Genomic DNA, 20,413 nt, shown 5'->3' with positions numbered 1-20,413 from the left:
TATCTTGGTAGCATTATCTTGTTGTAAATATTTGATGCGTTCATTATTTTTTCCATAATTTAAATAAATAAATTTTGAAGGATATATTAATTTGATATTCTGGTGCTCGCTGTAGCAGAGATTTCTACAATTGTTCTATTAGAAGGGGAAATGAAAAAGTCCCCTTTTTCCTCTTAACGCTGAATTAAATACTATGCAGCAGGCTACATGGCTACATGGACATTCTTTTTTTTAAATGAAAAATGTCTTATTGGCAGGGAAATAGCTACATTAAAAAAACAAAATGCAGAATGGTATATACAGGGAGTTTATACCTCTTCTTAAGAGCTACTAGAGCAGAAATAATTGTAGAATAATCTAAGTTATCCAAAGCTTGGGTATCATTGCCCAAAATAGCTCTCTTTGCCAAAAGTTGATGGCAAACCTCATCTTTCCACAATGTTCTAAAAGTAGATAGAGAGCTAACCTCGCGGTTGAACACAAACTTACACAGACTTTTCCACGACACAAATAATACTGAGAGCTGCAAGCAATGGCAAATCCCTAAAAAGACTGTGGACAGGACAAGGACCATCACTGAACAAAGCAACACACCAATGCACCCTACCCTGAAGTAACATATAACGTACCCATTACTCTATTGAGGATATGGAGTATACCATAACCATCAATTCTGCACCAAATTTGTTGCTCCGATACCTTTCTCACTGTTCCACAATCAATTAATTAATGCATTCAGATATGTCAATGTAGACTCATGCAAACTTAATTTATTGCATGGAAAGTGTTGTGGCTAAGTCTAGCACCTGTAGCAGCAGTGCTTCAGGGGATATGAAAAGCCTCTTAGAGACAGCCTCTGGGTTGATTATAGACCAGTGCCTAAGACATCTTAAATAGTGCTATCAGATTTATCTTTAGGACTTGTAGCACTAATAATTTTGTCACAAGTAATTTAAATGAGGTTGATTCAGAACTGTTCATGAAAGCACAATGTAAGAAATAGCATATGCGCAGAAATTCACAGGGAGTAATCCTCAATCAGTGGTGGCCAAAGCAGATTGAAAGCTTGCAGCAAATCGATTGTTAAGGGAGATGTAATGGTAGAAGACAATAGAGGGTAAATCCATCAAAACAGAGCTTAGACTTTAAGAATTCTATATCTATAGATTTAGAGAGAAGCGGGAGTAATGAAAGGCTTATGAAATGCTAAGATGCATGGAGTACCTTTTAAAGACCTTATTACCATTTCAATACATGCATTCTTTATCAATGGCTTGATTTAAATGAATTTGCATACAATGGGAATATATCTAGCTGCTACGTACATGAAATCTGAGGAGAATATCAAACATATATGAAAACACTAAGGGAGAAAAACATACTGCAATCCAATCAGTCGGAATCACCACAAGTCTTGTATTAATCCTGTGAGAGAGTGCATACATCAATCTTCATATCACTGCCTTTGTGAAACAAGAAAAGGATCCTCACAAGAGTTTCTTTCCAAAAATTTTGAACCCTCGTGAAGTGTTGCTTCCCTCTATTTATATGGAGAGGGGAGCTTTGAATAATAGTTACAACAAATATCTCAGCCGAGCTTCAGCTGTCAGATCGACTAGCTGTCTTGCTCTGTGGCCCCAAAAATGACTACAAAAGATTTAATTGCTTCAATAAATTGCGACAAAGTACATAATAACAAAACAAGTCAACAACTAAATGAAATCTTCAGCAAAATATCTCCATGCCCATCCCCAGGATTGCCTTTGATCAGGTCACTGCTTGGTCATGATCTTCCTCCTCTGGTACTCGGCTAGTTCCCGTTGCTTTTGCCTTTATTGCTTGAATCACTCATTCTCTAGAGCTGGGCGTGATTCGACCATCAGTTTCATGCCAAGGTGCAAAAACAGAGGTCATTTGGGCGGTACTTCATCTCCCCACTGCATGGAGCTCCATGTTGAGTCATTAAGTCCTCCTGAGCTCCCATACCTTCATTTACTCACCACAGGCTTGGGCATAGTATAGTGGAATTCATTTCCCCTGTCTGTGTTGAACCTGGTTTCTTTCTACAAGGGGTTTCATAGGGTCAGCCCATGCCGATTCTAAACGTTGCATGTCCTCCTTTAATGCCTCGGCGCCGACCCATTATGTCTTTAAAGCTCTGTATTCCATTATCGGGGCGTTATTACATTGGGATTTTTATTTTAAAAGACCTTACATAACAGTGCATTCTGATCCACCTTAGCCCCTTTTGGTTTAAGCCCATCCCCTTTTCCGTCATATGACTGGGGGCTATGACCGGGTGCTTAGTCCTTGGGTGCTAAAGCCTTTGGAATCATGTCCATGAGACCTTTTCCTTTGTTAAATGAACTACCAGAGCTCGACGAAATCGACAACTTTCAAACTGAACCACCTCTGCGAAACCGCGACCGCCAATCTCCGATTGGGCCCACTTGGAATATCGCAATCAACGATTTCCTATTGATGCACAACACGCTGCTACCATCGATCGTTGACCATTGATGTCATCACTACCACATGTCGCTCCTTGAGTGGTGACACGTGTCACTTGGATATGCCCCCATAGGAACCTGAAAATTCCAAATCAGCGTGCCACATGTCCTCCGCACTCCCACGTCATGATGAAGTCAACTGCCTCGTGTCTTTATTGGATCCAATAGTGGGTTGCCTTGTGTCGCTTATCATAACTAATTCTACGTTGCCACGTGTATAGTTGGAGGAGAGAGAAAAGGCCCTGCCTTACCTTTGTTTTTCACTAATTTTCTTTGTCACGTTTTTCAAGGCATTCCTGAATTTTTACACTGTCTACCCTCTTTCCCAGCAATTTCTTTATAGTGGTCATTTACAGATTGCCGGGACCTCCGATCTCCGCTTTGTAATATCGACGATCGTTGATCATTGGTTTGCTCTGTCCTCCCCTGTTGTTGCTTTCAGGGAACTCCGATTGTGATTTGCGACATGCTTCCAAACCTCCAATATGTTTTTCTTTCCTTCCTTTCAAAGGCAACAAAACCTTGAACTTCAAATGGCCATATCTTCTGATCCAGAAGTCCATTTTCAGACTTCCACATACCATTGGAAAGCTCGTTCCGAGCACTATGCAATGGAGGGGGTCTGATTAAGCTTTGAGTGCTTATGTGGATGGGAATATGGCTGCACATGTTTCTTCCCTATTGTAATTTTTTTTTGAACAACTAAAGACAAATTTTGCAGGACAACATTGGCTCCACCTGGGGACAGTGCCTTGCTAGCGAGGTGATGAGAACTTGCAGACTAGTGGCCTTCTATCCATTGGGCATGGAGTTATTCATTCAATTATATAAAAACAAAAACAAAAATGTAATGACTGAAAGTATTACTGATTTTTTACAATGTCTCAACGGTATGTACAATGGGTGAGGGATGGGCCTTTTAGTGTTGGAAGTACAATTTGAGGAATTGCCCATTTACAAGCAGCTCAAGCATTTCACCCTCCAAGTTTTCCAGCAAGAAAGCATTGTTTCCCTTTATCTCAACAATCTTGAAGGGTCCAAACCATAAGGGGTCAAATTTTCCATGTTTGCCTTTGTCTTCTCTTCTTGCATCCCACCTTAAAAGTAGATCTCCTGGCTGAAGAGGTTTGTCTTTGGCCTTCTTATCAAACAGGGACTTCGTTTGTCGCTGGTAGTTGTCCAACTTGTGATTTACCTGTTCTCGGGTCTCTTGGAGGTCCACAATTGATGTATATCCTTCTACTTAGGGAGTTGGGTTCTTCTTCTGTGTCTTGTAACATCTTAGCCACTGGCATAGATGTTAATTTTAGGTATGTTCTATGCTTAGAGCAATTTATTTCAATTTTCACAGTTAGCTCAATATCTTTTCCAGATTAGCAATCACATCAGCATTAAAGTAAACTGCAGATAGAACATAAACATAAATTGCAGAAGACAAGCCAAGACAAGAGGAAACAAGATGTGGCACTAGCCAGGGACAAACCCCAATGTGGGGAACCCTTGATCAATTCTTCTTATATGTTCTTCAATAGTTCAGCAGAGAGAGAGAGAGGGAGAGAGAGATAGTACATTTACAACAGAAGTCAACACTTCGACTTTATAGATAAGAGAATCAATCATCTCTACATGAGATTAGTTGAAGACATGTTGCTTCAACTGATTCTCCAAGGTGACTCCTTCCCCTGTCATTGTGCTGCATCTCGTCCATATGCTGCAGCTCACTGTGCTGCACCATGTTGCACTCATCATCACAGTGCTGGACCTAGTGACCATGCTATGCACTTCATGTCGCTGTTCCTGTCACTGTGCTCCTCTCATCACGAATATGCACCTCATCATTAGCATGATGCAATACCTTGTTGCTACACTATTCACATCATGTTGTTGCAATACTTCTATTGCTCTTATCATACAATGTCCACTTTGCAGCAAATGTATATTAGTCTTAGCTGCTTGCTATGGCTTGCAGCCTAGCAGAGCAGCTAGGCTATAGTTACAGATTTCTTCAAGCAGACCCAAACTAGACCCTAGATAATAGCTTAGCTCTCTGACTTCTAATCTAATGACAACTGCTCCCAAACGTACCTCATTCATGCTTTTGACCAGCAGTGAGATAGCTGTAGTTATGGCTAGATGTGACAGTGGATGAGGGCATCTTCAGATTTGAGATTAGGGCCTCTTTAGGACTCCTTACTGCGGCTTGAGGAACTCTTCACCATGTCATTCAAGTTGCTTCTAGAACTTCCTTTGACGCTATCTTTGTGCATCATAAGGCTATGGTATGACTATGGCTAGGGCACTCTTGAATACACTTCCTTTTGACTGTGTCTAGAGCTATTTAATACCTCCTCTTTCTAGCGTGCATGAGTCCTCTTGCTGCATAGAACCCTTAATGATGGTGGATTATATCTCCTAGGAGGACTGCGGTTAGGGCAACATAGAGCCCTTCTTTTGCTACAGAATAAGGCCAACATTGAGAGTGCATCCGGATTGTGACTAGGGCTACACAGAACTAGGTCTCTTTTAGACCAGCGTGTAGACCTCTCCTTAGGACAACAGATAGGGGACTGCTTCTAGGGCCAGGGCAACGACCAGATTGTGGCTAAGACACTTCCTCAAGTGTTGCAGCTAGGAGACTGTGTTAAGGTCATCTCCATAGGGTCATCCATGACAACGTTAGGCTGTAGCCAAGATTTCTCTAGGACAGAGTTTAGGTTTCTTTGCGTTTAGGGCAGGACAACGTTAGAACCCTTGTTCCATGGCTGTGATAGGAGGCTTCTTCATTGAGCAGCGTTAGGGCTTTGTTTCCATGCCAGCGTAGGTGTTTCTCCATGATGACAGTAAGGCTTCTTCCATGGCTGCATTAGGCTTCTCCATTAGAGCAACGCAGAGCCTATTCTCCCATGACTGCATTTAGTTTTAGGGCATGCTTTCTTAGGGCATCATATCTCCTAAGGCACTCCCTCTAGATCTCATTGTCATCAAACCCAAAACAGGATGAAGGGAGATCACAAGAGTGTGTGTGTCAAATTACTTAAAGTCCTCTTCTATTTATACTAAAATGTAGAGCACAAGAGGGGGGTATTTGGTTGCTGGCCGACCTTGACGAATTGTCCCATAACACAAATAAATTCATATCTCCATGAATACTTATCGGAATCGGATTATCTTTAAATCAATCCTACACCTCTCAATGAGAGGGATCCAAGAAAAATATCAGCTTTCATCAATAAGATGACCCACATGGAGTTTGGCCCTAGTTGCCAATTCTAACACTCCCTCTCAACTAGGGAGAACTCCATCCGCTGATCTATATGTCCGACTATCTCTGCCATCAGTGCCCTGCACTGCTCTGCTCTGCTAAGCTCTACTCTGCTTTGCTCTGCTCTGTTCTGCTTTGTTCTGCTTTGCTTTGCTGAACCATGAAGAAGAAGAATTGATCGAGAATGTCTCGTACCATTCTCTATTGACCCAAAGTCAGTTTCATCTGAAGAGAGTGTGTCACATCACTCTTATTGACCTGAAGTCAGTTTTATTGATCCTAAATCAATATCACAAGAGAGTGTCTCAAACCACTCATACTGATCCCAGATCAGTTTCATTGATCCTAGATCAATGGAGGTCATCCTAGCATAGGGAGTATGGTAGATACAACGATGCGTCCATCGATAGTACTACTATGGTCCCTAACCCCATTTCCTTGCTCATTGATAAGATGAGAGGTACTTCCCATGAGTCCCAAACTGCATGGGTAGGATGCCTCGACATGAGAACTAATCATCCTGTCCACAGGAGAACGAATCATCCTGTTTCACAGTTGCCACGGGAGAACTAATCATCCCGGCCCACAAGAGAACTAATCATCCTGTTCCACAATCGCCACGGGGTATCACAGGGGAAGGTTGAACCTGTCATCCTGTACATAGCGCACCACCAGGGGAGGGTGAGTCGCCCTCTGGTTGTATGTTGCTCCAGTAAGAACCCCAAGCCCCCGAGCTCCTAGAGCTCAATGCATGCAGCATGTAGGACCCTTATAAGAAGGTTTCTCAACGACTTTGAGTCATTTGGGAAAGTCACAGATTTGACATTTCCCGGGGCTTTGATAAAATATCTGTGACCTGTACATCAGTCTCAATGCGATGGAGCCTCCTTGCTTATCGACTTACCATATCCCAGATAAGGTAGTATCTGATGTCTATCTGTTGGAGCAATCATCGAATACGGGATTCCTCAATAATTGAATCCCCCCTCTGGTTGTCATAGAGAATCACAGTGGTATTCATTATGTGTACAAACAAATCACTTAAGAGCTTCTGAAACGATGCAGCTTCACACGAGATCATATTTGTAGCTATGTATTCGGTCTCGGCGGTGTTTATAGCAACCAACTTCTGCTTCCTGCTCATCCATGATATCGAAGCAGAATCCAGAGAGAACCAACACTGGGAAGTGCTCTAGCGATCCTCCACACTACCTACCAGTCAACATTCGAATAATCATGCGGCTTCATATTTCTGGCATTGTATCTCAATCCATAAGAGATTGTGCCCTGAAGATATCTCAGAAGATTCTTGGCACTAATCTAGTGAGGCTCAACCAAATATGAGCTCACCATGCTAACTGCAAAGCATATATACAGATGGAAGTTCATCAAGAACATCAATCCAGATGAGTTTATGAAACTCAGAGGCATTTCCCAAATCTGGTTCGGCATCAACACCATATAACTTTTGAAAGTTAAGATCCTCGAGGTACTCACGGGCTTGCAGTTTACCATTCCATATCTGGAATCCAACTCCATCTTAATTCTGCAAGTGAGAGGGTCTGCACCTGTCAGAAATAGGTCGTTTCTTAGAAAGTGCCGGTATGAGAGGTCTATCATCCACAACCTTCAAACAATGGTTTGGATCAGCTTCACTTTTAGTGAATCTCAGCTTCATCAGACAGCTATCAATCCTCTCATATTAGGCCTAGGGTGTTTTACTTCAAGCCATAGAGGGCTTTCTTCCACTTGTATAGATGAGATTCCCAATCATGAATCTCAAACCCCTCCGGTTGTTCCAAACCTGTGGACTTGCTACATGAGGGGAATGGTCCCCTTGTAAGATTTTCCTTCGGTACATCTCAGACATGTACTTTCATGCTCTTTTTGAATTTAGGCATCCCTGTCACCATCTGACTCATAGACCTCCGGTGCTATAGATGCGATATGTCAATTGACATGATCCCCAATGGACCATTCTGCAATTGATACAAATTGCCAACCTTGAACCCAAGAGTAAAAGCATCTTAGAAAATTCTATTTTCAAACACGTACTTTCCAATGATGAATGCCACCCTGAAACGTTTTGACTTCCGTTGCTGAAATGGACACCAGGTTCTTCTTGCAATCAGGTACATAAAAGAGATCCTTGTAAATGAATCGAGTTACCCTCATTCAATCGAGGGGTAACATTCCCTATACCCTTTCCGGGATAGGTGGCATCGGCTCCAAGTATAATCCCACGATTTTTTCCATCTCTACCAAATTAGAGAGTACACCCTACTATCCGATGAAGTGCCTTAAAGCACTACAATCAATAAGCCAAATTCCCAAAGAATCTGAAGGAGAGGGCCAATACAAGATAACGCTTCTTTATCTTATCGAAAACAACATTTGATTCTTCATACCTGGGGTTCCTTGCTTTCTTTGAAGAGTCGGCCATTTCCTTGATGACTTGCATTACCTGTCATTCCGTTGATCATTGAAGATGTCCCTGGAATGATTGTCATCTTCATCAAGAGATGTGTCTCTGCCATTCAGACACTCCTTCACATAATGGCCGAACTTATTGCAACCAAGGCATCTTCCTTTCCTTCCACCCTTAGATCCGGACTTCCCAATGAAGTGATCTTTAGGTAGGCCATCAAAAACTTCTGATGCGCCATTCTGATAATATTCTCTGCTTCGACTTCACCCTCCGTGAATTTGAAGAGGGATGAGGAATCGATTGATCCTTTTGTCCTTTCCCAACTATCTTCGGTGATTTCTCTTTCACTTTTGCTTGGGCATTGTCTTCACCTCAGATCTGATACCATGTGATACCATGTTAATTTTAGGTATGTTCTATGCTTAGAGCAATTTATTTCAATTTTCACAGTTAGATCAATATCTTTTCCAGATTAGCAATCACATCAGAACATAAACATAAATCACAGAAGAAAAGCCAAGACAAGAGGACACAAGATGTGGCGCTAGCCAGGGACAAACCCCACTGTGGGGAAACCCTTGATCAATTCTTCTTATATGTTCTTCAATAGTTCAATAGAGAGAGTGAGAGAGGGAGAGATAGTACATTTACAACAAAAGTCAACACTTCGACTTTCTAGATAAGGGAATCGATCATCTCTACATGAGATCAGTTGAAGACATGCTGCTTCAACTGATTCTCCAAGTTGACTCCTTCACCTGTCATTGCACTGCATCTCGTCCATACGCTGCACCTCACCGTGCTGCACCATGCTGCACTCATCATCACATTGCTGGACCTAGTGACCATGCTATGCACTTCATGTTGTTGTTCCTGTCACTGTGCTGCTCTCATCACGGATCTGCACCTCATCATCAGCATGCTGCAATACCTTGTTGCTACACTACTCACATCATGCTGCTGCAATACTTCTGTTGCTCTTATCATACAACGTCCACTTTGCAGCAAATGTATATCAGCCTTAGCTGCTTGCTATGGCTTGCAGCTTAGCAATGAGCTAGGCTATAGTTACAGATTTCTTCAAGCAGACCCAAACTAGACCCTAGATAGCAGCTTAGCCCTCTGACTTCTAATCTAATGACAGTTGCTCCCAAACATACCTCATTCATGCTTTTGACCAGCAGTGAGATAGCTGTAGTTATGGCTAGATGTGATAGCGGATGAGGGCATCTTCACGTCTGAGATTAGGGCCTCTTTACTGCGGCTTGAGGAACTCTTCACCATGTCATTCAAGTTGCTTCTAGACCTTCCTTTGACGTTGTCCCTGTGCATCATAAGGCTATGGTATGACTGTGGCTATGGCACTCTTGAATACACTTCCTTTTCACTGTGTCTAGAGCTATTTAAGACCTCTTTCCAGCGTGTATGAGTTCTTCTCTTGCTGCATAGAACCCTTAATGACGAAAGATTATATCTCCTAGGAGGACTACGGTTAGGGCAGCATAGAGCCCCTTCTTTTGCTACAGAATAAGGCCAACATTGAGAGTGCATCCGGACTGTGACTAGGGCTACACAGAACTAGGTCTCTTTTAGACCAGCGTGTAGACCTCTCCTCAGGACAGCAGATAGGGGACTGCTTCTAGGGCCAGGGCAACGACCAAATTGTGGCTAAGACACTTCCTTAAGTGCTGCGGCTAGGAGACTGTGTTAAGGTCATCTCCATAGGGTCATCCATGACAACGTTAGGTTGTAGCCAAGATTTCTCTAGGACAGAGTTTAGGTTTCTTTGTGTTTAGGGCAGGAAAACGTTAGAACCCTTGTTCCATGACTGTGATAGGAGGCTTCTTCATTGAGCAGCATTAGGGAATTGTTTACATGTCAGCGTAGGTGTTTCTTCCATGGCTGCATTAGGCTTCTCCATTCATGCAACGTAGAGCCTATTCTCCCATGACTGCATTTAGATCTAGGGCATGCTTTCTTAGGGCAGCGTATCTCCTAGGGCACTCCCTCTAGATCTCATCTTCATCAAACCCAAAACAGGATGAAGAGAGAACACAAGAGTGAGTGTGTCAAATGACTTAAAGTCCTCTTCTATTTATACTAAAATGTAGAGCACAAGAGGGGGGTATTTGGTTGCTGGCCGATCTTGACGAATTGTCCCATGACACAAATAAATTCATATCTCCATGAATACTTATCGGAATTGGATGATCTTTAGATCAATCCTACACCTCTCAATGAGAGAGATCCAAGAAAAATATCAGCTTCCATTAATAAGATGACCCACATGGAGTTTGGTCCTAGTTGCCAATTTTAACAATAGAAAGTTGAATAGGGAATACAACAGCTTTTCCATAGACCAACCCGAAAGTCGATTTAGATGTAGATCTTTTTGGAGTGACTGTGTTTGCCCATAGTGCAAATTTTAGTTGTGAATTCCAATTTCTTTGGCTCTCTGCAATTGTCTTCTTCCTCACCACCATTTTGTTGGAAGACTCAGCCAATGCATTTCCTTGAGGACAGTGGGTAATGGAGTGGCCTACCATGATGTTGAACTTCTGACAAAAGGTGTTAAATTTTGCAGACTTGAAAGCTTGGGCGTTATCAGTCACTATCTTTACAAGACATCCTAACCTGGCCAAGATGTTCTCCTCCAGAAATTTTATAACTACAGTGTCAGTAGCATTCTTGGCTGGGATTGCTTCCACCCAATTGGTGAAATAGTCCGTGGCTCTATGGATCCACTTGTGTTGGTCGTTGGAAGGGGCATGTATCTCTCCAATGAATTCTAGCCCCCATTGCTTGAAGGGTTCTTCCACACAAATCGGGATCAATTGGAGTGGAGCTAATTTATGTTTTTCGGCGAACATCTGACATTGTAGGCAGGCTTGAACACAAGAGTGGATTTCTCCAAATAGTTTGGGCCAATAGAACCCTGCTTTCAGTATCCTATGATCGGTGGTTTTCCAGTTATAGTGTCCCCCACATAGGCCACTATGGAACTCTTCAATTACCCTTTGAGTCTCTGTTTCTATCAAACATAGAAGAAGAATTCCCATCAGGTTTGTCCGGTATAGTTGTCCATTAGATATAACAAATTTCTGGCCTTGTAATCTCAATGCTCTATACTTGGATTTATCCATGTTCATCGGACTCCTCAGGAATAGTAGGTAGTGGATGACATCCTTATACCAGCTGGATGTTTCATATTTAATATGAATCTTTTGGATTGATGTCTTGATATGCGGCTGCTATGCCCCTTCCCTTTCTTTTGTTAATAGATTGACCCCCAAAGCTTGGCAAGTAGATTCCGATAAGATTCTGGGCAATCCCTACCCTTTGATAAGCTTCATAGGCTTAACGTCCAAGTCGTACTCTTGGATTTTAGCAATCCAGCTCCCTCTTTTGCCATCATTATCTCCTTTTACCAAAATGTCTTTAACAATTGGTGTTGGAACATAAGATACGATGTCGGAGTACAATACGTAGACTCTGAAGGCTTTCAATGCTTGGACCAAAGCATAAGGTTGTTTCTCCAAGATGTTATACTTCAATTCCGCTTCTCTCAACACTTGACTAAAGAAGGCTATGGGCTGCTCGTGACCCTCCTTATTCTTTTGTAACAACACAACAACAACAGTACAAGGGGAAGCAAAGGAAAATGTGTAAAAAGGTGATGAATAATCAGGGCTGACTAACGCAGGTGCTTCTACAAAAGCTGTTTTGATTTTGGAGGACTCCTGAGAATTTGGACCCCACTTTACTTCATTTTTCTTTTTTAGCATATCAGTGATACCTTTCACTATTTTGGCATAGTTGGGTATAAATCTTCTCAGGAAGTTAATCCTTCACAAAAACACTTGAATCTCCTTCTTGTTCCTGGGTAAGGAGATGTGGTTAATAGCCTCCACTCGCTTGAGATCAATTTATAACCCTCCTGTGCCACTATGTGTCCCAATAGTTTGCCTTCGCTTAGAGCAAACTAAGACTTCTTTGGGTTCAAAGATAGTCTGTGTTTCCTGCACTTATCAAAGGTGAGTTTTAAGTGCAGGATACGTTCCTCATCAATTTTAGAGAAAACTGTGATGTCATCCAAGTAGACCACTACAAATTTATCTTGTTCCCGCACAAATGCTATATCCATGGTCCTTTAAAAAGTTGCTCTAGCATTTATAAGGCCAAATGGCATTCAGGGATGCATGAAGGTTCCCCAAGGCGTGGTGAAAGCAATTTTCTTTTGATCATCGGGGTGTACAGCTACTTGTTTATACCTTGAGAAACCATCCGTCATGGACACTCGTTCTGTGCCAAGTACCTTCTTTAACATGTAATCCATCTTAGGCAATGGGTAGTTGTCTTTTAATGATGCTTTGTTAAGGTTCCGAAAATCCACACACAACTTGATTTCGCCATTCTTTTTCCTGACTGAAACTAGGTTTGCCACTCACTCAGAATACCTCAACGGTACTATGATTTTGGCCTGGAGAAGCTTCCTCACTTCCTTCTCAATGGATGGGAGAAGAAGAGGGTTAATCTGTCTGAGCTTCTGCGTATAGGGTTTCTTTCCACTCTTTACAGGAATTTTATGCTAAATAATGTTAGTATTAAATGTCTTCAAATCATCATACGACCAAGCAAACGCATCTTTATAGACTTTGAAGAGATTTAAATACCTTTGTTTGTATTATAGGGTGATCCCTTTTGGTAGTCTGATCATTCAAGTTTCATCCTCTAAGCCAATGTTGCAATCTTCGACCTGTTCATCAGTTTCTTGTTAAGTTGGTTTTGAGGCTACATCATTTGGTTTGAATAACCTTTCCAAAGGAACTAGGCCACAAGGAATGGCATTTCCCTTGAGTTGCAGAACTCTATGCTTGGCGATTGTTTCCTCGCAAGTAGTTGGCCGCTCCTTTGCCACTTCTTCTTCCTCTTGGTCAAGTACAGAATTTGAGAATTCTCCGTTGAATTCCATGAAACGCTTGATTTGCTCGTAATCTTCGAACATCTGCCAGTGTCTCACAATTTTAGGCACTGAGGGTCTATAACTGACTTCGATCTCATATTTGAGGAGTGGATTATGTGGTGGCTTAAAATCACTTGTAGCTATAGCCAAAGAATCCACCATTTGATTTCCTTCCCTGGGTAAGGATTGGACATTAAAGGCCAAGAAGAAATTGTCCATCAGATCCCAGACTTCATTTCTGTAAGCCCTTAGCGTGGGGTGCTTAGTTTGGCACTGGTTCTTGATTTGCTACCCCACTAGTTCTGAGTCTCCAAACACAGTCAGGCATTTGATGTTCAAATTTATTGCTGCTTGCAGGCCGAGTAACAATGCCTCATATTTTTCTATGTTATTGGTCGCCTTAGATTCTAGTTTGAATGAGAGCGGAATCAAGATGCCCTCTGGAGAGATCAACAATACTCCGACTCCATTTCCTTCCTTAGAATTAGCACCATCGAAATACAGTTTCTAGCGTTTGTTACAATTTTCGAGTTTCTTATCTAGCCTAACTGTTAGCTGTACTTGTGTTTCTTCTAAGATGAAATCATCTTCCTCTAGTATCAGGCAGGAGAGATCCCTTTCTTTCCCATACACGGGAGCATTGTTTGGGCAACTAGCCTTCGTGACTGTTTTAACGAACCTTGATTCCCTATACAACCGCCTTTCTTCTTCGCCAAAAATAGGGATGGTAGCATAGGTAAGATCCATCTTGATGGAACCACCAACCTTCGATTCCCAAGATTTGGACAAAAGCATGCCGAACTTTGCAGGGATATCAACCACCACAATGTCCATCACCATACCTTTTGCTGGGATTTGAGCCAAATTCACCACCAAGTCTTTTATCATTCCCAAGCACATGACCCTCTTAGAGTCAAAAGAGTAAAGATCTTTGTATGGTCTGGTTATCTCCAGACCTAGTTTCTCCTTTACTGATAGTGGCATCAAATTACGGGAGGCTCCCAAGTCCAACAAACAGTTATGGAGTAAGAGGTCATGTACTACCAGAGTAACATAAAAAGGTCATGTGGAGGGGTTGTGTTGTTCGACATGAGGCCCAAAGACAACCATTGGCCTTTCTTCTTGGAGGTTCAAGCTATCAGGTGATTGGTCAGGAACAGATGGAAACATGAACTGGGAAGATTGAGCCCTATAGGTGGGTTGTTTCAAGAGCTCTGGTAAGCATATCAAGATTTTGACTTTTTCCAGCTCGTTTTGAAGATTAAAGACAACATGGCCCCTTTTTGTAGTGCTAACCTCTACTGGTTCCTTCCTTTTTTCATGGACGGGTCTAGGAGGAGGAGGTAGTTAACCTTCTTTGTGAACTTTGGGCTTATGGCAGCTCAAATCTAAGGACTCCTTTTTTCTTTGAATGTTTGGATCTAACTATCCTTTCCCCTTGTCTGCTAGCTTAGGAGGCTCTTGGGAAGAAGTATCGTTGTCTTGGTCTTGTGCTCTCGATCTCTTTTTTGATGATCGAAGATCGTACCTCTTGTGTAGTTGAGCCTGCATGAGATCAATGACCCACTTGTAGTAATCAACGATCTCATCATCGCTCATCGTTGCAACAAGCTCCTCCTCTTCCTCTTCTTGTAATTTGAGTTCTTGCTCTTCATCGGAGACAGAGGCATACACATTCCCCTGAACTTCATTGGCATCTGGCATCTGCTCCTCTAGATCATCTTCTATATATAGTGGGGGATGTACGTGATCTTGTTGTTCTTTCCTTTCCCTTTGCATCAACTATAGGGGAGGCCTTCTATATTGGGGATTGAAACCCCGATTTGCAGCTGGGAACTTTTGTCTTTGAAGGTTTTTATTTTCCAGCTCCAGCTTGTATCAACTTGCTTGACAAGTTCTTCACCAATTTATCCATCTCTTCTAATCTTTGTTCTTGAGATTCTCTTCCTCGACCTGAGGAATATACCTCCTCTTTCCCCCTTCTCTTTTCTCTAGGGTTAGTTCTGCTCCTTAGCTTCCTTATGGAGGTAAAGTTTGCTTCTACCTCAAGGGCATCAATTTGAATCTGATCCAAGGTAGTAGATTTCCTCTCTCTCAGAGTAAAACCGAATTCTGACTCGAAAGCCCCAGCAAAGACAACTTGGGCAGCAGCCTGTGCAGGTTTAATTTCAAAAGTGGGTTGTTGTAAAGCTTATTAAATCTTTTAATGAAATCTGAAATATCCTCACGAGATTTCTTCTTGATAGCATTAAACTCAGTGAGGATGTACCCATGGTCTCTCTTCTCACCCCATTTCTGCATGAAGGAGTTTTCCATTTCTTCCCAAGTGTTAATGGAAGCATTTGGCAAAGATTTAAACCATTTCCTGACTTCTCCATCCAGAGATTGGACGAAAAGCCTCAACACTACATCCTGGTGCTCCACATTCAGATTTTCTGCAAAGGCAATGAAGATTTCTATGTGTCTCTGCGTTGTTATGTTAGATTCTTCATTATACTTGGGCAGGAGCTTGAGGTAGTCCTGTGGCATAGCATTTGGAGGTTGAATTAGGTTTAAGGGGGCATACTTGTTTAGCAAGAAACCTGGGACAACCATTTGGATCAGGGGTGGTGGTGCTTGAACTCCTAAAGGAACTTGAGGTATTATTACCAGTAAGACAGCTGACTGACAGTGGAATGAGGGACTGTTCACACTGTGGGTAGGGCTGCTTTGGGGTTTATCTTTTATCTCCTCAACTTCTTCTTTGTCCTATATGGAGGCAACATTGAGGGGCTGACCACTCAGGAGGATATACAAGAACTCTAGGAGGAAATTCATAACATTGGATTACAACCTTCTATGAACTGGGTAAGGGTTTTTCAGGACACGAGGACACAATAACTTCAATATTGGGGATTTTTTCCTTGCTAGTCTTTTTGGATATAGGCTTCTCTGGGTCAGAGACAACTGGCGGTTTTTGTTGAGAGGAGTTTGCATGAGTATGGGGCCTCTTAGGAGCCAGAATGATCAGATAAAAATACAAGGAATGGATTCGCCAAGGTGAAAGATATTCAACCCACACTTCCCTTGCTCACCTGACAGAGGGAATGTAAAGATTTGTCGTATCCAGGGAAAAATATTCTAATCCGTTCCCCAAAAACAACACCAAAAAGATGTTGTGGTTAATTCCAGCACCTGTAGCAGCGATGCCTCAGGGGATATGAAAAGCCTCCTAGAGATAGCCTCTAGGTTGATTATAGACCAGTGCCTAGGACATTTTAAATAGTGCTATCAGATTTATCTTTAGGACTTGTAGCACTAATAATTTTGTCACAAGTAACTTAAATGAGGGTGATTCAAAACCGTTTATGAAAGCACAATGTAAGAAATAACATATGCGCAGAAACTCATAGGGAGTAATCCTCAATCAGTGGTGGCCAAAGCAAATTGAAAGCTTGCAGCAAATCGATTGTTAAGGGAGATGTAATGGTAGAAGACAATAGAGAGTAAATCCCTCAAAATAGAGCTTAGACTTTAAGAAATCTATATCTTTGGATTTAGAGAAAAGCAGGAGTAATGAAAGGCTTATGAAATGCTAAGATGCATGGAGCGCCGTTTAAAGACCTTATTACCATTTCAGTACAGACATTCTTTATCAATGGCTTGATTTAAATGAATCTGCATACGGTGGGAATATATCTAGCTACTACGAACATGCAATTTCAGGAGAATATCAAACATATATGAAAACACTAAGGGAGAAAAACATATTGCAATCCAATCAGTGGGAATCACCACAAGTCTTGTATTAATCCTGTGAGAGAGTGCATACATCAATCTTCATATCGCTGCCTTTGTGAAACAAGAAAAGGATCCTCACAAGAGTTTCATTCCAAAATTTTTGAATCCTCGTGAAGTGTTTCTTCCCTCTATTTATATGGAGAGGGGAGCTTTGAATAATAGTTAGAAAAAATATCTCAACCGAGCTTCAACTATCAGATCGACTAGCTATCTCGGCCTGGGATGGCTCTATGGCCCCAAAAGTGACTACAAAAGATTTAATTGCTTCATTAAATTGTGACAAAGTACATAATAACAAAACAAGTCAACAACTAAATGAAATCTTCAGCAAAATATGTTTCCTGCCACATATGTTGTGTAAATCCACTGCTAGTTTAGTTGTCGTGCTTGTTGCTGACTGAGAAAATGCTTCTTCAACCCTCTGGAACATTTGCTCGACCTCTAGAACTGAAAACGTCTTCCTTCCCCAGCAAATTGAACTGCCCAATGAAGCCTTTGCGCAAACTTTGTGCATCTTTCTGGATAAATTTCAGCCTCTCTTTGCATTGCACTCTTTGGATCTTAAATGTTCCTTAGGTTCATTGTCCCTACCCCTCTTTGTCTTTGCTTCCCTACTGAAGCTCAAACTATTCCAGCTTTATTGGCTCTCTGGAAAATCGAACTCTCTGTGGTTCTCGCAAGCGTGTTCTCGATCTACCCATTGACTTTTTCTTATAATCTTTTGTTGGACCTCTAATGGCCAAGATTAAAACTTAATCAAGGGCCCATATTAATTCCTTGTTGATCTGTGTGAGTTTCTAGATGATTCACACCTTATCTCAATTAGTTTTGATTAATTAACCTCTTTTGCTAAGTTTGGACTTAGGAAAAATTAAAAATAGGCTAATAATTTAATTGAAACACTTCTATGTGGAATTTCCAAAAACGATTTTTGGGTTATGGAGAGCTCCTGTGTTTTAGCTTCTCCACAAAGTTTCAAGACTAGAATATTGATTTTGGGTAGCATCGGATGTGCTCTAGCTCCAAAATTTTGTGGAGGGGCTAGAATACATGAGATCTCTAGAACCCAGAAATCGTTTGGAGAAATTCCACCCAGATGAGGAGTTATTGAAATAATTAATATTTTTAATGAGTTCCTAAGTCTAAACTTAGGAAAGTAAAAATATTAATGTGTATTAATAAGAATATGTGTCAGAAGGTTCTAAGTGACGAGGATCAAGCTTGTTTTAATCTTAGCCATTGATTAGAGATTAGATCACGATCATTGATTCGTCAACAGGAAAAGTATAAGAGGAGGCTTGAGGGTCAGTTGGAGACACACTAAGAGATCAATGAGTTCGATTTTTCTGGGGCGTGGTTTGCTTAGAAAATCGAGCAAGTGATCTGAGTTGTAGTGAGAGAGGGGCAGTTTGGCAGAGGGACTTCAGTCCAAGGCCGAGAATACATAGCAGAGAGGCATAGTAGCAGCAGGAGAGATAGCGCAACTCCAAAGAGGGTGACACAGAAGCTAGAGGGGCTGACGCAGTCCCTTAGAGGCAGCATTGGGGTTTTCTGTGGGGCAGAGAGAGCAGCGGTTCAACATATTGACTTCCAAACCAGAGAGGTTCATTGGGAGGGTGACGCAGCTCCTAGAGGAGATGATGCAGTTCCAATGCAGAGCTTGGAGCAGCCATCGCTGCCCAACACTGGGAACAACAATTGTCATCTGTGGGGCTTGATCATCTAGTTGCTGGAATTGTCAAAATATCTTCCTCCGGATACAGGTACTTCTGCCAGGTTTATTCTCTGTTGGGTGAGCCGGATTTGGCACCCTCGTTGTATTCAGAAATCTGCTTAATAATACAAACCCTCTATATGCGGCACTGGTATTCCCGAATTGGGTTTTTCTGGGAATGATTGTCCAAAAAATAACGGTGTCCCTTGTGTGATTGTCTCAGTTTATTTCAGTTCATGGTCTGTATGTATGTGTAGGCTGCGATAGTGTTTTCATCGCTGTTTAAATATTTGAATAACTTGTTGAATGTAAAGAACAAGTAGGAGATGATAAACTAGTGATTGCAGTAAGAGTTTGTTATGAACATAAATTATGTAAAAATAAATAAAAATAGATAATAAATAATAGTCATAATAATATAAATATAATAATAAATAAAAGTCAATTAACTAATGGTTAGTTAGTTAATAATGAAAAGGCATGTCTTAGAGACATGCCTATTTGTGAAAGGGTACTTACTTGGCTATATATACAGGACTCTCATTCTCATTTGTACTCATCCTACATCAATTCTTTTATTCAATATATAATTACAATCACTGTCCTACGATGCATGTTTTTGTTTACGAAGTATTTTAAATATTTCCGCTGCGTATACGACTTTTGGTCGTTACATTCTGATGTGTAGTTTCAGAAATTCTCACATGGTATCAGAGCATTGCATATCATAGGAGACTAAAGACACCAGCCGAGAAATCCAAAGAATTTGTTGCAAAGAAGCAACTGTCCCGAGTGACAACGTTGTTTTAGAGGTAGAGGAGAAACTGCGAGAGTGACGCTGAGCCAAAGGAGTGTTGCAGAGGCTCACACCGTGCCTGCGTCAGCATTTCGAGCTTGCAGAGGGTGACGTAGAGTTAGAGAGGAACCCACGTAGTGACTGCGTCAGCTCTTTGGACCAGCGTAGAGCGTGAGAGGTTCAAATCAGTCAGTTACCGGGGCTGGAGGAGCAGAGCAAATTCGATTTGAGGAGCTGGTGGAACGCTGTTTCTGTTGGTGTAGAACAGTGTCTGTGGAGACAAAGCTGCAGATTTCTAGCCAAAGAAATCTAGTTCCGGGTTGCAGCAGCGAAGGAGGATTGGAGAGGAATTGATTTGACAATTGGTAGGAGGATTTCCGTGAAGGAAATCAGGACTCGGAGGGAGTCTAGAGGAGCTTGTTCCTTAGAGGGTTTCTTGTGCCAAAGAAATCAAGATCCAAGTCTTGCTAGATTGACAACAGGAGAGGGAGAAGAGAACCACTCCTATTTTTGAGAAGAGATGCCAGCTAATGGGTTGAGGGATCAGGACAGATGGGATGGAGCATCCAATTTTGTCATCTGGAAGGCGAAGATCTTGGCAATCCTAGACAAACATCGCATCAACGACTATGCCTTGAAGGTAGTTGCTGAGCCGGTCGACGCTGAGCCATTGAAGAAGTATGAGGCCTAGGGTAAGGCTAAGTGCATGATCTTAGATGGGGTCAAAGATCATGTAGTACCACACATTGCTAAGAAGAACACAACAAGGGAAATGTGGGATGTGCTGACCACCTTGTATCAGGGACCTTCCATCCAACGGAAGATGCTATTAGAAAATCAGTTGAGACAGTACTAGATGCAGAAGGGAGAAGAGATCGATCCCTTCCTTTTCAGGTTGCAAGGGATTGGTGACCCGTGGACTTCTGTGGGGTCTACACCAGTTCCTGAGTTCATGGTCAG

General features: G+C 41.9%; 1 protein-coding gene across 2 annotated transcripts in view; it reads left to right on the top strand.

Annotated features, from left to right (window-relative positions):
• LOC149142210 (uncharacterized) overlaps positions 1 to 20,413 on the top strand; it is a 402,089-nt gene that overhangs the window by 53,620 nt on the left and 328,056 nt on the right. The gene's annotated exons all lie outside the window — the stretch shown is intronic.

The sequence above is a fragment of the Pinus tabuliformis genome, chromosome X, assembly GCF_031772625.1.
Source record: "Pinus tabuliformis cultivar Carrire ecotype Pingquan chromosome X, CPIR1, whole genome shotgun sequence".
NCBI classification, from domain to species: domain Eukaryota; kingdom Viridiplantae; phylum Streptophyta; class Pinopsida; order Pinales; family Pinaceae; genus Pinus; species Pinus tabuliformis.
Note: the sequence above shows the minus strand (reverse complement) of the source record. Positions and strands in the feature narration are given on the sequence as shown.